We start from the raw sequence: 16,739 nt of genomic DNA, 5'->3' as shown, positions 1-16,739 counted from the left end.
CTCCAAAACTGACAGAGAAACGCCCAGAATTAGAGGTTAATTGCCACCAAAACGCCTTTTTCGTGGCCCTTAAAGAACACCAAACTGGTTTTAGCAGGTCAGAAAACCAGAAGATCTCTAATCATGAGGAAGCCACTGTAGACAGCAAAAAAGCGTCGTCTGTTTCTGTAGTGAATTGGGGGCCATATGTTCTGGGTAGAACACTAAAACCGTGTGACTTTTTATTAAGGTCAGATTTCACCAGTACCGCTTAACTAGTCAGAACAGAATTTACAGACATCCTGAAGAGACCTACAAAGTCTAAAGTGACTATAGGGTCGTTAACAACGTCAGTATCTGGAGTGGATACCATTTAGGTGCCAAAACACCAATGGCAGTCATCAAATAAGAGAATAATCTGGGAACCACTTGACTATCATTTTAAAGGGGGCACCTTAAGAGCAATTTTAGGTTGCACACAGAAAACCTTTAATACCAGGTAACTCACAGAACCAAGGAAATTGCCATATTTGAACCACATAGCCAATGTGTGGCTAGGTCATTACTCACCGAGTCAACGACCTACATGTACTATAACAAAACTGAACAAAATTGGACAGATTTTGACCGGTGCCTGAAATGTTATTCCAGATTAAACTCCAAAAATCTATCTCAAGGAATGCCTAGCTGCTTGTAAGCTCTGGTAGCAGCTAGATGAGGTCAGGCGTAATAGCGCCCGTTGCTGTGATTGGACACTGAAATTAGGGTCCTTTGTGGGGCGTGTAACTCTTATACAGACGATAATTTGGAAAATATGGGAGATCCAAAATATCGCATTTAATGGTAGACGTATGATTTAGAATAGGCAATGTATTTTTGTTTGCATATTTGATGAATTATAAAGCGTTGGGTTCTCTGTCGGACTCTTAATTTCCTCCAACGAAATGCCAAAAGCAGCCTTATAAAAGCACTGTACAGTAGTAGTTTTATTCTTGTGGCTCATTTGCTAAATTGCGATGCATCGCCATTGAAACTAATGAAAGCAGACCACACTTTATTTACACCAAACTTTTACTTTAAAGGGATAATAACTCTTCATTTTGGCCAAAAAAAAAAAGAATTTTCCTGGAGTAAACAACAATTTTCCCATACTTACCAAGGGTTAACATTAATCCATTTTTACATTCAGAGTTAGTCCCTGTTATAAAGTTAGTCCCTTGCAATGAACCTTTTCATATACATATGGAATGAATGTCCTAAACCCATATAATTTTGCACGCCTTATTCAAGTGTGGGCTCGAAATAGGACATTACGTTTAAGACTTACATTTTAGACCCCATTCCCACAAATTTTTAGATCGATCTATCCCTGTGGAGAGTCTCACTAGATTACTGTCAGCTTAGCCGGCTTAAGCGTCTGTCCCGCCTACTAAAAGCTGTAAGGGAGTAATTAACTGTCGTGCGCGCTCGGATGACTGCAATTTAGCGTGAATCCCCAGGGAGTTAGGTCGATCCGGATGGATCTATCTAAATCTCTAGGAATGCACTCTTCCTAAGTGGATAACGCAATCTAAAGATTCCACGGTTCGTGTCAAATTTACGTAAGGTCGCCCAAAGAAAACCCAAGTCCACATAATGACCAGTTAAACGATTTATTCGTTAACGCTCGGTAGCTACATATTCTAAGTGAAGTCTCTTAACTCGTCTGCTCCGTACTCCGTCGCTCCCAACCTCCTTCTTCGCTGTCTCCTCTCGCTGTACAACAGAACATATTAAATTTCTATGAGTTTTTATTGTGAAAAATGTTTTTATTGTGAAATATAGATCTCATACGAAGAGTTATTATCCCTCTAATGGAAGGAAATTAACATCAGGATTCAAAATGTTTCCAACAATTTTTACTCCCTGATTGCAGCAATTTTTAATGAAGACAGAATTTTGGTTTACTAAAAGTGAATTATTACCTTAACAGAGCCCTTCGGAGATCTACATGTAATTCCGACTTTATAGAAACGTTTTGTTGCTTGCATGTTGTATGCCAAGGACTAAAATATCTCTCTAAAAGGGTTTATTGTAGTTGAACTCTTCCTCGCTTTGTTCCTCTCTCTCAACCCAAAATACGGCGCCTGTCACTATGAAAACATTTTCAAATAAACAATATCTATAAATAAGGGAAATGTGCCATAGACAGCGATGGTTTGTCTCAACCATGATTGTGACGGCCTCCATGAATATGACTCAATTGTGATTGTGAAGACAGCGTGAGATGGACGGGGGAGAGGGAGCTCGTCGTCGGTCAATTATCCCAGCTTTGGATCAATGATTTGTCGAAATGACCACATGAAAAAATCTATAACTGTTTTGTTGCATAGTCACGGATTTGTTATCACGACAGAATTTAGAGTTTGCTGCGATAGAAATTCAGATTTCTTCATTCATATAACCTACACTTTCATAAATAAGGTACAATAATCAGGCAAATACTACTACTGTAACTAGGTTGTTACACAAATAAATGAGCAACACAGATTTTTTTAAAAAAGCAATAACGTAATAACACATATGAATGTATAGGCTATTATGTTGAACGCGGCCGTGCCATTACAATCATCTGGAAAGAGGTTCACTATGTAAAAGTTGTGATTGCACAAACAGAACGAAACGATAATTTATAGTAGGCAAATCACAGGGACACTAACTCTTATATATATCCAAATATATCTTATATCCAAATAAATATATCGGAAATAAATGATGTAGCTATAAGGCGATATGCTGTTGCAGCGTAACATAAATTTATGACAAAATTATAAAGCGTCACATAGGTTTTCTTAGGCGTATTCGCAACCAAAGTTTGCATTCACAACAGCGGACTAACAAATATGGCCGACCCACTTGAATGCTTGTTGCGTTATCCCCGCGGGGAGTCTATTCAGTGTCTATTAGGGGATTATGTGGCAAGTTTATAAGTGTATCTGTCTTATTTGATCCGCAGTAATTATAGTCCGCGGATCGACTCTGTGGTGGATGCGCCCTTACTTACAACGCAAGTCTTGGTGGAAATATTCTGTAAAGGTTAATATTAGATCTACGTCTTGTAAATATAGCGCACGCGTTCTTACGGTCTAATAAAGGGAACCGAAGGAGACAGGATAGTGCCGGAAGTGACGTCTAGTGGTGTAAGACGTGAAACTGAGTGGTAATTTTAGCTGGAGGTGAACGGGAGGGAAGACGTGGGCTCAGAGAAAAAAAACGGTTTTTCCAAAAACACGGCAAGATAACGTTTTTCTTTTGGCATTTTGGCCAGAGAATACTTGTAGAAATAATGCCAGTAGGTACATAATACGAAAAGGTGTTACTCTCTTAATAGATTATTACAAATAAAAAAAAAATAATAATAATAAACAAATAAATAAATTTTTTAGAAAAAAAACAGGGACTAACCTTTTTGGCCAAAATGAACAGTTGTTATCCCTTTAATTACCCCCTAACAGTTTCAGTAGGCGAGCCAGACATCTAGGCTGCTTTAGTTGATTGGAATTTAGCGAGAATCCCCTTGAAAATAGATCGATCCACAGTTAGTACGATAGGGTCTGGAAATGGTCCCTAATGCCCCTATTTCACACAGACCACGAATCCCACGAATAGCCAGGAATGGACAAATTTCAGGATTCGTGGTTGAATCGTAATCTGTTTGTGAAGTTCTTAACAGATTCGTATATACTGTAATCGCAGTCAGTTCTTGCAATTCTTGATCAATCGGGAATTCGTGGCAAAAGTTTTGAGCTGTTCAAAATTTTGGCCACGAACTCCCGATTCCACAAAAATGGTAGTGATTCTTGACAATATTCATGCGATTCCAGCCGAATCCCACGAATATTCGTAACACTATCGCACCTGTATCATAACTGTATCGTAGATCGTGTCGAATTAGGCCAGAAAATTTGCAAAATCTCACGAATCCCACGAATTCCTGGCGATTCGTGGGATTCGTGGTCTGTGTGAAATAGGGGCTGCATTTTTCTGTTTGCGTATTCTAGTTCAAAGTTGTTTTCTGTGTTTTTTAAGTTCATTAATTGGCCATATGTAAAATTATCATGATCTGTTTATGTTTTGGCCTTATGTTCTCCGTTCGCGTCCTGGTGCTATTTCCGTTCCAAGTCCACATTTTTAACAGGATAATTACATAAAACCTACACAGAATCTGTCATTTTTGTAGAAAAAAAGTGGAAAGCCCGTGCGTACGCCTGTATAGGTGACCTTTATTGATTTTAAAAAGATAAACTTTGAGATTCGAAATTCCACAATAAATACACTGTAAACAACACATAGATATATAATAAATGTCATTTTTACCACCAAAACAGCTGTTATTACAACTATTCTTATTTGACATTGCCAATGGTCCACGTGGACATCCACATATGGCTATCCTCTTAGTTCTACAGTTAAAAAAAAACTCACTTTTTTGGTTAGTGTGGAACATTGTCGTTCACCACAGGAAAATCCGTTTTATTGTATTTTTCCGCCAAAATGAAGCGTTGTAATCTCTCTAAATGAATAACAACCTAAGACGGCAGCCTGTGGCCTGAGACGGTACGACTCTCGGATGCAGCAAACACCCTCTGTTTTACCGGAAGTCTAACCAGAAGTCCGCTTAAATCACTCGCTTAATCGATAGTGATCTGAAGGTCAGGTATGTAGGAATAAACACACACACGCACACACAGAAGACTTCATTTCGTTTTATTCAATTAAGGCGATCATACAATGTAGCTCTCTGTACCAGGGGTAGAGTGCTAAATTACATCCGCTGTTTTACTTCTAGGTTAAAGAGTCAAATCCACGTTAGTGCTGAACTTGAATCACACGGCTCTATCATTATTCTTCTAATAACATTTGAAATAGCCACATAGTATAGAGACGTTAATACACAGTACTAAGTCAGTACTAGTTAGTTACTAAAAACCAACAGCGATCTGCCTGATTAATAGCATCAACAACTTTTTAAGTTCTATTTTTGATGAGAAATTTCACGTCATACATTATGGGCCGTACATTATTGATTTAATATGATAATTGTTCGGCACTTTTGCAGTATTCTCCCACTCTGTGATATTCAATCTATATATATTTTCTAAATCAGTTCTTGAGGTGACTTTGAACAATGCCTTCGCTGCTCAAATTAATCAGTTGGGCAATTCAATTAATAATTTTAAGATGCTTTCTACATGAATCATTATGCCTTCCAAACACGAGAGCCGAGGTTATCCCTGGGATGAAAATTTGCTGTAATCTCATTGGTCAAAGAGCTAAAAGGTACACTAAAGAGGGTTTTGGCACCAAAAGTCATATTTATAAGAAATTATCCTCTGGTAAATGGCATTTTCCACGGATTTTCCTTCCTGTTATCTTTTGCTAGTCACATTTTCTGAATATCCATGATACCTTTATATTATTATTAAAATTGGTGGTTATTATGCTGTCAAGCATAGGTAATATTGTGTCAAATGTGAAGAAATCCCTATTTTGGACACTGTTGCCATGATGACCCTTTAGGGAAAACCATGTTACTTATGATTCTCAGACATGCAAAGAAGATACGTAGGACTAAAATGCAGCCTGAGTTCGAAAAGCAGTCTAATAGAAGGTATCGGAAGAGACAGGATTGTGCTGGAAGTGACGTGTAGTGGTGTAAGATGTGAAGTTGAGTGGTCATTTTTAGCTAGAGGTGAATGGGAGTGAAGATGTGGGCTCATAGAAAAGAGCAGTTTTTCCAACAACATAATGATATAAATTTTTTCTTTCGGCATTTTGGGCAGAGAATACTTGTAGAAATAATACCAGTATGTACATGCTATGAAAATGTGTTGCGATACTTGAAGGTGCAAATTCTTGCTTTATTCGCAGTAAATAAATGTTTAGAAATATATGCTGCATCGACCGACAGTGCGACAAAGAACGTCAAGGGAAAAGAATTCCCGCGAAGCTGTAAATCATTGTTATGTGCAAATTTTACATACATGTATATAATCTGATATGCCCGTATCTAAATATTTTTGGGTGTTTTGTGGTGTGTGCTGCAATATTATAACGACATTTAAGAGTCCTTAAAGGACCTTGTGAAAACCAGGAAGAAGTTCGCAACTGACAAGTGAATCTGCCAAAATACCAAAGGAAAAATGTTTGCTTATTATGTTGTTGTAAAAACATCTTCACTCCGTCTTCACTCCTGTTCACCTCACTCCTGTTCACCTCACTCCTGTTAACCTCTTGTTGAAAATGACCACTCAGCTTCAAATCTTACACCACTTGATGCCACATGATATCACACTTAGGGCACAACCCTATCTCCTCTGGTACCCTCTATTGGCTTCTTTATCTGGAAGTTATACATTTTTGTAAAATTTTCATTTTTTACTTATTAGTATTCTCAATGTAGAACTATGAATTTCCATGGTCTTGAAGCCACATTGTCATAAAATTTTCTAAATATCAAGTTATTTATAGTAGATGATAAAAAATTGATGTTGCCCTCGGAGGAGATTCTGACGCCTGGACACATGCGCAGTAATAAGTTAGAGAGAAAGAAAATGATGGTGGCGGTTGCTTTGAAAAATGTGTTTGTTGATTTTGTGCAACAACAAATCGAAGAAGATGAGGTCCATATACACACGACAGATATGAGTGCAAACTGATGAAATCCACAGTTTAGAGTTACTACTGCGCGTGTGTCCAGGTCAGAATCTCCTCTGAGCGCAGCCAAGAATTAATCACAGCTTTGAAAATGACTCGCTCGCGCTGCTAGTTAATTACACCGTGGGGTATTCAGGGCACAGACCTTGATCACTAGATACTGCCAATGGATTTTTGGAATTTGGATTTTTCATGTGAACAGTGCTTAAGAATAGATTCATGCTACTTTGCTAAAATATGTGCAATTTTTGGGATGATAATTAATATTTTTTACTCTCATTATCGGCTCTCGTTACAATATGGCACCACACATGCATTTGTGACACACATAAACGCACCCGTAATGCCTCTTAATATCCGTTTCTCAAAGTTGACATCAACACTACTGTGAACTGTGTGTGTATATATATATATATATATGTTCATTTTTTCCGGCTATTGTCTGCTCGAATTTGAGGATGTTAAGTGATAATTTCTATACTCTCAATATCGTCTCTTTTTGAAAAATGGCACCACATATGAATCAGCCGATACATTGATTTAAAACCAGTTATATATCAGTTCAACATAGATCAATGCAATCTTGGAAACGATTACAAGTATAGACAAATGCCAGAACCCCTTTTAATGAGGTAACAGGAAAAAGAAATAGATACTGAAAACCAGAAACAAATTTCCACATGTTGACGCAAGCTGATGTGCTTGCAACGGCAAGATGGCGGCAATGCTGCACCATAGCAACCATGAGGGACAACGAGAAATTGTGTTATCCATGCAATAGAACAAAAGAAATTCACTGAGGCATAGCACTCGCTACTTGGGAGCTATCAAAACAGCTTATCTGAGACAATGGGCGAATGTTTACCCGAACGCACATTGCTTCAAAGGAAGATGCCGCGTTTCATGTCCTTTTGTTATTATGTCCAAGACTTACAGGAATGATTCTTGGAATTGACATACAGCTCAAATTAGAATACCCACTCTATTGGATTATCATTTTGATTGAATTTATGCTTTTTTTTTTTTTTTTTGTGAAGTTCTCATTTTTCTCATTCTGGCATTTTCAAAGTGTGGAATTGAACTCTCATGGGTATGAAGCCTTATGCTTGTTACACATTTTACTTATATTGGTATTACCTATTGTGCATAATTACAATTAGATGTTGACTTTACAGTTAAGCATAATGTATTATTGCATCAGAATTGACAGTAGCCTATTTTGTGCATTATTATTATTATCTGCATTTTGTCTTTACACTTGACAGCTTTGCTGCCCAGTTGTATTCAGAAATATTTATCCACTCCTTATTTCCAGAACTGTTTTATCTCCTACCTCTAGTGAAAAAATACACATGATATCATTTTACACGAACATGCCAGGGCTAAAAAGAATCTGATATTAAATATTATTAAATCCATTTTAGACCCTAGAAATTCTTTTATGACAATGGAAGATCTTGCCAAACTTGTGTTAATAAGTTTGTAAAGTTACATATGAAGTGAGGATAGATTCCTTGTAATGCATATAAATCACTACTACCAGTATCTCATACAACCTTTAACGACATGAGAAGTATGCAGGAAACTGTTTCCAGGTTGCAAGAAAAAATTTTTCTGTAATTTACTGAAAATAGCTTTAAAACTGCACCTTCTTTAAATTTATGGACATAAACCTAACCTACTTATCTGTCCTTCCTGTGACATAGTAATTTATGATGTATTTGTGCTGAGGAAAATGATCAAGGGTAATACATAGCATAGAAAGAAAGAAAACCCATCTATTCAAATATATCCTTAATAGTAAGTCATGCTTTTTGAAATAACATGGTGACAATGATTTGATATGTCAACTTGCTTCAAATGCATCTTTTAAAATTTGTTTCCATTTCAGCTTTGGTTTTTCATGGTTTGTGCTTTACTTAACTGCTGATTTACCTGTCATAGGCTACACCCAGAGAGGTGTTTGATAACCTTTGCTTAAACCCCCTTCTCATTGGATGGCGTCCTTTCAACCTTCATTGTGCGACCATGAAACTGGCATTGCTGTGGTTGTAAAAAGGAGGCACAAGCATCCCTTTTTGTTGCAGAATGAATGCTCATTAATCGTCCATTTGTCAGCACATAAAGGTTTTTTTTTTTCACTCTCAAATGGGGCCGCACTACTAGAAGCAGAGAGGACGCTGTCCAGTGTAAAGGGGCTTCGTTGAGTTTATCAGGAAAAAGACGTACCAAGAGCCAAGCTTTTGTAATGATCTCCTAACATAATATAATAAGCTCATCTGAGTAGGTGTTGACTTGTCTGTTAAGTACTGTTGAAACTTAGGATGATATAACATAATTGTAAATTATGATGAAAAAGTCTGTGTTTAGTTGGTTTGACAAGTTAGGTTTTAAACATTAGTGAATACTGTTTTATCAAGATTCACATCAAGGGGCTCCTGTGAACTGATGCATGTTTCCATCAGTACCCTTATATTTTCTAAAAAATACCGTTGTTTATCTGTCCACATGTCAAACACCAACACTGAAATCTGTCCACATACGGGCCATTCACTCTACCAAGTAAAAACTGTGGTCCAATAAGCCCCAGTAGAACCACAGTCGAATAAACCCATTTTGCTTGCATTCACACTTCTTTGGCCAACATTTGCCCCTTGTCAGTCTTACTTCCTGTTAGGCATGCATGCTAGTACTATTTTTCTTAGCAAAAAGTGATATTGATCAATGTGAACAATATGGTGGGAGTACAAGTAGGGATGATTGTTATGCAATGTAAAATATTCAATTTACTCGTAAAAATAATATTTTTATAAGAAAAAGCAATACACATTTGACAGTTCTGTGAATAACCACTGAAATATGAAAAATTGCCCACCTATGCGCATGCCTTTCAAAAATAAGCATCTCGTTTTGACTGCAATTTAGAGTTAAGTGCTATGGAACCCAAATCCCAGTCTGGGTTTATTTGGACCGTGGTCAGGGGTACCTTGTAGTTCACATTAGTATTTTTTCCAGTTTTAAAGGCTAGTGTCGGTCCTCATGCTTAATGGATTATCTGTGCCACAAAGTGCTGGAGATATCCTGGTTTAACAAGCTCACAATGGGGAAATGGATTAAGAAATACTGTATAGGTTTAAAGAACCTACCAAATATTTATTTTGATTTGTTACTGAGATCAACAAGGAGAGAAAAACCAAAATACCGACTGTGTGTAAAATGAAAACTAACCTCCTCTCTCCATATAGAATAAGTATCTGTGTCAGGGCTTTGTTCACTGCAGTCTGTGTACAGCACATGTTGTGTTGATGAATATCAGGTATTTGTTGATCTATGGTAAATTTCCCATACTAACAGGAGAAAATCCTGCATTGTAAATACCTTGAATAAATTGTGCTTAGATGTGATTGTGAATTGTATACCTGCTTGTACTTAACCAGAAGTTGCAGGTATTGTTAGATAAATATAGAAGAATGAGGGGCAACAAATAGCAGCTTTGTTGTAATTTAGAGGGGCAGATTTGACTCTTGATGAATTCATGCATGAGTAAAAGCTTTGCAGATGCACAAAGCAAGGGTGCCCTCACAAAACTACATAGGGCAAATGCAGGTCATGTACATATAGCCATCACCTGTGTTTGTCTTTTTTGTCTCCCTGGCCATGCATTTTCAGTATTATAACAGTAAGTTGAAAGCTGTTTTACCTTTCATCGTCAAACTTAGAGAACTGATGAATATACATTAAATACAGGTTGAGTTTGAAAATCAGCTTGATTTCCTTTTTTCAGCATATTTTATCCACTTTTATACAAACAAAATGAAACCCTTTCACCTTTTGTCTTCAAACTTACAGAGCTTATGAATATTTGTAAAATACTGGTAGAGTTTGAGTTTTTGCATTCTGGCATTTTGTGTGAATTTGAACTCTCATGTGCCTGAAGCCTTAAACTGGCATACAAAGTGGTTTTAGTTAGAAATGATACACAAAAACAGTACTTTCACAATATCAAACATTCCAAATAAACGAGATCTATTTCAAATTTTACGTCTAACACATGCCCATTAGGTAATGAAGATCTTAAAATTGCATTTGCATCCCGCGATTATAACATACCTTGCATGTCACGTGGCTCATATACTTGCATATGAATAAATGGGCAAAAGAAGTGTGGAAAAACTGCTTAACCCACATTCCATCTGTGAGGGCCAAGTGAGCAGGTGTAACAGGTGATTGCCCTTATTTAACAAGTCAATGCAGCAGATGATTTGTAGAAAAAAACTTTTAAGGACATAAGAGGGATAAGAAGAAAAGAGCACAATACGAAACTTGCAAGAATAAAAGTAGGATTACAGTAGAGGGCAATGGCATGTCCACAGAAGTAACTGTGATGTTAAACGTTCAAAGACTTCATTGAGACAACGTCACTGGTTTGCTTTGGTTAGGTAGCCTTGATTGTATTTAAGTACTAAAAAGTGGGCTCACAGTGAATGAATTGGGCACGTGCAAGCCATTTTCAAAGACAGCAGAGCATAAAACTGAACGCATAGAACGGACAAAAAACAAAGTTTAAATTGCATTTTGATGAATGATATACACATCTAATGATGATGATTATTTAAGATGAACAATTTTAGACATCATCCTTGTATCATCTCTACAACTATGATAGCACTTACTTCGGTTTGTACGCCCCTTTAAGCTAGTTTCATATTCCTATCATTTGTGTTACCTGTTATGCAAAATTAAAATTTGGTATCTACTTTTCTGTTAAGAACAATGTATTATTGCACTAAAACTGAAAAAATAACCTATTTTATTCATCATTATTTTTTTGCTTTTTGTCTGTACATTTGACAGCTTTACTGCCTTATTCTTATTCATTTTATGATTGGATTTGAAAATACTGACCAATACTGGCAGTACACGTGGTTTTAGTCCCATCCGTTCCGTTCTGTCGGCTCCGCTGCTACGTCACCGTTACCGCTTCTCCTAGACTACAAGGGCTTGCGTACCCATCTCTAGGATTTAGGTCAAGTATAATCTCAACTCGCCCCACGTAACATTTGGGCTTCTTCAGTGCTAGGTTCTAGATGTGGCACTCATCGCAATGCACCCTTGTCCAAAATTGGCAAAATTAAATGCTAAATATCTACCATTCCGAAGGAATTATGGGAAAATTTTCTAAAGATAGGTAACTGAAGTTCATATGTGGAGATTTCTAATATGCCCTTGGATTTGACCTTTGACCTGTATTTCAAGGTGAAACAGGTTAAAATTTTCTATAAAAAAAAGGGAATTTTTTTATGAGAAAATTATTTATGCCAATATTCAGAAACTACACAGTCATATACTGGCTATCTTACTTTTTCCTTGAAATTGACCATTTATCTATTTTTTAACCATGATATGAACTTTGTAAATTTTCCATCCCTTATAACTTGAAAACTGGCAGAGATACACCCATTGTTACTATTGAACTTGAATAGTAAGTCACATACGGGCAATTTTAATGTGACCTTTTCTGATGAACTGCTCTTTACAAATTTTACAACCCATATATCTAAAAACTGGCAAAGATACGCCCATAGTTAGTACTTAAATTGAATGGGAAGTCACATATTGTTAGTCGTCCTGTGGCCTTGAATTTGACCTTTGGCATACTTTTTCACCATGAACTAAACTAAATTTTTGTAAATTTTCCATCCCTTACAACTTGAAAACTGGCAGAGATACCCCCATAGTTACTATTGAACTTGAATAGGAAGCCACATATTGGCAATCTTATTGTGACCTTGAATACAGGTCAGTTTGAAAATCCGCTTGATTGGACCATTTTTACAGTTTTGCTGATTTCTCACTTCTTTTAACATATTTTTAGAACTCTTGTTTATTGCATTTTATAGAGCTTGTCATATACAAGACTGGTGATGGTGTCCCTTTTTTGGTTTTCCACGCGAATACCCTTACTCCAGCTTGTGGTACAATTTCCGGAGGCAGTATCACTTCTCTGAACCCTTAGTTTTTATGTACAGACACAGATGTGTCTGTACATATTGCCGTCACCTGCGTCTGTCGTCGCCGTCATCGTGCACTTTCAGCGTAAACAGGATAAGTGGAAGACAGTTTTACCTTTTGGCTTTTTATTTACAGAGCTGATGAATATTCATAAAAGGCAGCTCAAGTTCGAAAATCAGCATGATCAGGCCATTATTTTAGCATTATTTATTTTACGCCTGTTGTCATGAAACTCACAGGTGTAATCAATCTTACTAAAACGCAGGTCAAATTTGAAAATCAGCATGATCGGGCCATTATTTTAGAAGTTATGCTGTTTTCTCACTTTTCATCATATATGCAATGCTGTAAGCACATTTCAAGGAAAACCAATAGGCTTATTGACATGAAACTCACAGGAGTGCTTAATCTTACTAAAATACAGGTAAAGTTCTTAAATAAGCTTGGTTGGTTCAGTTGTGATGCAGTTATGCCTTGTTTTGTTTATGAGTGCTTTTATTTCAGATTCAATTCTTAGGCATGATTACAGTCTTATTATTGAACTAATTAGATACGTATAACTGTTCTTTTGAGAAATTTTTCATCTTTACAATATTGTTTGTTGATTACATAAAAATGGTGTTAAAACTTTATTAATCTATTGTGTAATTAAGTGTCAATAATGAAAAAAAAGCAAATCATTGCAGTTTGTCAGATTTAATCATTTACTATGTTCAGAATCTCAGAAAGGAGCAAATTGAACATTTAACGTTGTTCTACTAATATTTTCTACATCTCAACAATTTTCTTAGTTGATCATTAAAAAAGTACAGTAAATTAATTGTTTTATGTAAAAAAAAAAGTGATAAAATGGAAATAAACCCATTTCAGTACAGTTCTATCTTGTTTACATTTTGGCAATTTCAAGGTGTGACTTTGAAGTTCCATAGTCCCGAATACCTTTGCTAGTCACATTTTCTGAATATTCATGATACTTCTGTTTTATCATTAACAATTGATAGTCATTATGCTGTTAAGCATTATGCAATATTGCATCAAAATTGAAGAAAACTCTATTCTAGGCACTGCCGCCATAGTGCCCATTAAAGGAAAACCATGTCACTCACTCTTCTCAAATTTACATTAAAGAAACATGGGCCTTAAATGCAGCTTCCTATGGAAAAGCAGTCTAATTGACTTCTTTTACTGCAACTTATACATTTTAGTGAAAGATTCCTTTTTTTATCGTATTGGCATATTCAGTGTGGAACTCAGAACTCCCATGGGCATAAAGCTGAATGATAATCAAATTTTCTACATGTCCATGTTATTTAAAGTCAATAATTAAAATTGCTCATAATTATTCTGTAATTTATTATGTAATTTCACATCAAAATTGACACAAATCTTCTCTGTGCACTGCTACTGCAATCGTTATGAAAAGAAAACTGTAACTTATTATTTTAAACTTACAAGAATAATTTTAGGCTTGACATGCAGCTCAAATTAGAAAGTCAGCTGAATTGATTTATCATTTATTATTGCATTAATGCAATTTCATGAATTTTCATTTTTCTCATTCTGGCATTTTCAAAGTGTGCAGTTGAACTCTCATGGGCCTGAAGCCTTATGGTTGTTACACATTTTACTTACTAGTACATCGGTAATATCTGTTGAGCTTAATTAAAATTTGATGTTGAATTTGCAGTTAAGTATAATGTACTTTTGCATCAGCATTGACAGTAGCATATTTTGTGCATTGTTATTTTCTGCTTTTTGTCTGTACATTTGACAGCTTTGCTGCCTTGTTTCTTGAATGTGTGAATTTTTTTTTGTCAAATATTCCTTTTCTATCGCCTCTCTGATCCTGTGGTTTTCCACATAGTTTGCATTGTGACACATCCTGTTAGTATTTGAAAGTCTGGTGGTGAAAATTTTGGTTAAAATTGATTATTTTTAGAACAAGTATTCCTCTTATTACCTGTAGGATTTGGACTGTCAAAATGCTACATATTTTATTTTTAGCTAAAGAAATCAGCCCCTTGGCCTCTTTATTGAATTTTTTTATATAAAGCAAGCCCAACTTGTCACTTGCTGTTGTTTTTCCCATTATATTTAAGTTTTGTGTGTGTGTGTGTGTGGGGGGGGGGGGGTCATAATAAAAATCTGATTCCACCCATGAAATTTTGACTCTGGGAGTCAGATTTTCATGTTACTACAGGATTGGAGCTGTGTAACTCTATCTACAATGATGCTTTGGCCTACAGCTTACATTTTTCAAAATATGTCATAAGTTTTAGCTTGACAAAATTTTCACGTGGTGAATCCATTTGATTTCGTACAGCCACTGTCTGCCTCAGCAGAGACGCCGCATGAAAGGGATTTACAGGCAGTATATGTACACCCTACAGTATAATCTAAGCTTAACCATCTCCCCCTGATGATGTTTTGCTAACAAAGTCTCTTGAATGAATATGAAATTTCCTTTTTCGTCTTGCTCAGATCAGTAACAGTCTCCCAGTAACTAAATCCCTTGAAGGAATATGAAAATTGCCTTAATTCTTCAATATTTTTTGGGATGTTAATTGAAACATTGTATTGCGTTTTATAGGCTTTAGGTAGTAGTTAGGTTGTGTCTGAAGTACAGTGTGCACTACAAAGAAGTATTTTTTAACAGGGGCATCATCCATACAAGCTGGTTACATCAAATTACTTTATGAGAATTTTGTAAGCCCACCACAGCTGTCCTGACAAGCCAAGATGCCAGTTTCCAAAGTAATTTGTAAGCCTTTCAGCCGTATTTGGAAATATAGACAGTCCAGTGATGGCTGTGACTGTCCTAATGACCACTAGACAGTGGGTTTGCTGGGAAAAGGCCTTGTGGATGCTGTAGATCAGAAATGAGATGTTCTATTCATATTTCTTTTCTGTTTCCTTGGAAGTAGGACACTTGTTATGTATAATTTGATTAACTGTAACACCATGACCTGCCAATGCTTTGCTTCTGCTGAGCAAAGTCTTAGATCAAAGCCTGCACCAGCAATACGTGCAAAACAGCATTCAAACTGACAATGCCGCCCTTTGGCATGTTGAATAAAGAATGTTAATGAATGAAAAAAGGTTTGGTCTGGAGTGTCTTATTTTCTGTCTTTTTATTTTTCTAGGTTGGTCGTTCTAAACTGAAGTGGAGATAAGAGCCTTAAGATCTTGTGACATTGTCCCCAGTTTTCACTACAGGTAAGGATTTTTTTTTTTAGAGAGAGAGAGACTTAATTTATTTTTATTGCCAGACATTGCGTCTGAACATATAGCCATCTGACCATCACCTATATCTTTTGTCAGGTTTGTCAGCATAGACCACTTTTTACTTGTTAATGCCATATGATGTTTAAGTAACAAATATTCTCTAACTTACAGGAGTGGGAAATAATACAGAGTGCATTATCAGCTTGATTGGATTATATATCTTCTTTTTAGTTTTGAAAGTTTTTTTCCTTTTTTGACAAATCATCATTACTCCTGTATGACTGTATATTCCTATGGGTCTGAAGCCTAGTGCTAGCTACATATTTTGAATGTCCACAGTAACCATAGTGCATAATTAAAGAGTGGTGGTGATTTTGGTGTTAGTCATTATCACAATTTACATTAAAATTTCCAAAAACATGTTATATATGTGCGCTTTCTCTATATATCATTTTAAGACTGGTTAAATTGCACGAATGTAGTTGGAAAACTAGGAATATGGATAATGCTGTCAGAATACAATCTGAATATTTAGAATGTACTTTGAATTTCATACGAGGGAAGTTTGACTGCTGGCTGAAATAGAATTTCGGCCAGCAATCAAGATGCATTTGAGTTGCATTCCAACTCATTTGAGGCACATGCAGAACATTCTGGCAGGAATTGAAGTGTCTTGCCATTTCGGTTCTCCTTTGAACGCTATCAGAATGTTTCAAATGGTGTTGAAATGCTGTAAGAATATTTAGAATGCACTCACAGTGCAGTTAGAATACAATAAGAATAGTTATACCATTCGATATTTTTCCACTTGGAATGCCCTTTAAAAG

General features: G+C 36.2%; 1 protein-coding gene across 3 annotated transcripts in view; it reads left to right on the top strand.

Moving 5' to 3' along the window:
• Positions 1 to 4,541: 4,541 nt before the first annotated feature.
• Positions 4,542 to 16,739, top strand: part of LOC106173291 (dystroglycan 1) — a 91,379-nt gene continuing 79,181 nt past the window's right edge. For 2 of the 3 annotated variants that reach the window (XM_013554369.3, XM_013554377.3), the window contains exons 1-2: positions 4,542 to 4,675; positions 15,831 to 15,903. The gene's annotated coding sequence lies outside the window, so the exon portion shown is untranslated. The remainder of the gene's footprint in view (positions 4,676 to 15,830; positions 15,904 to 16,739) is intronic. The other variant, XM_013554370.3, reaches the window with a different exon arrangement.

The sequence above is a fragment of the Lingula anatina genome, chromosome 6, assembly GCF_051362555.1.
Source record: "Lingula anatina isolate TDL-2025a chromosome 6, LinAna3.0, whole genome shotgun sequence".
Lineage (NCBI taxonomy): Eukaryota > Metazoa > Brachiopoda > Lingulata > Lingulida > Lingulidae > Lingula > Lingula anatina.
This window is presented reverse-complemented; position numbering and strand designations above follow the sequence as displayed.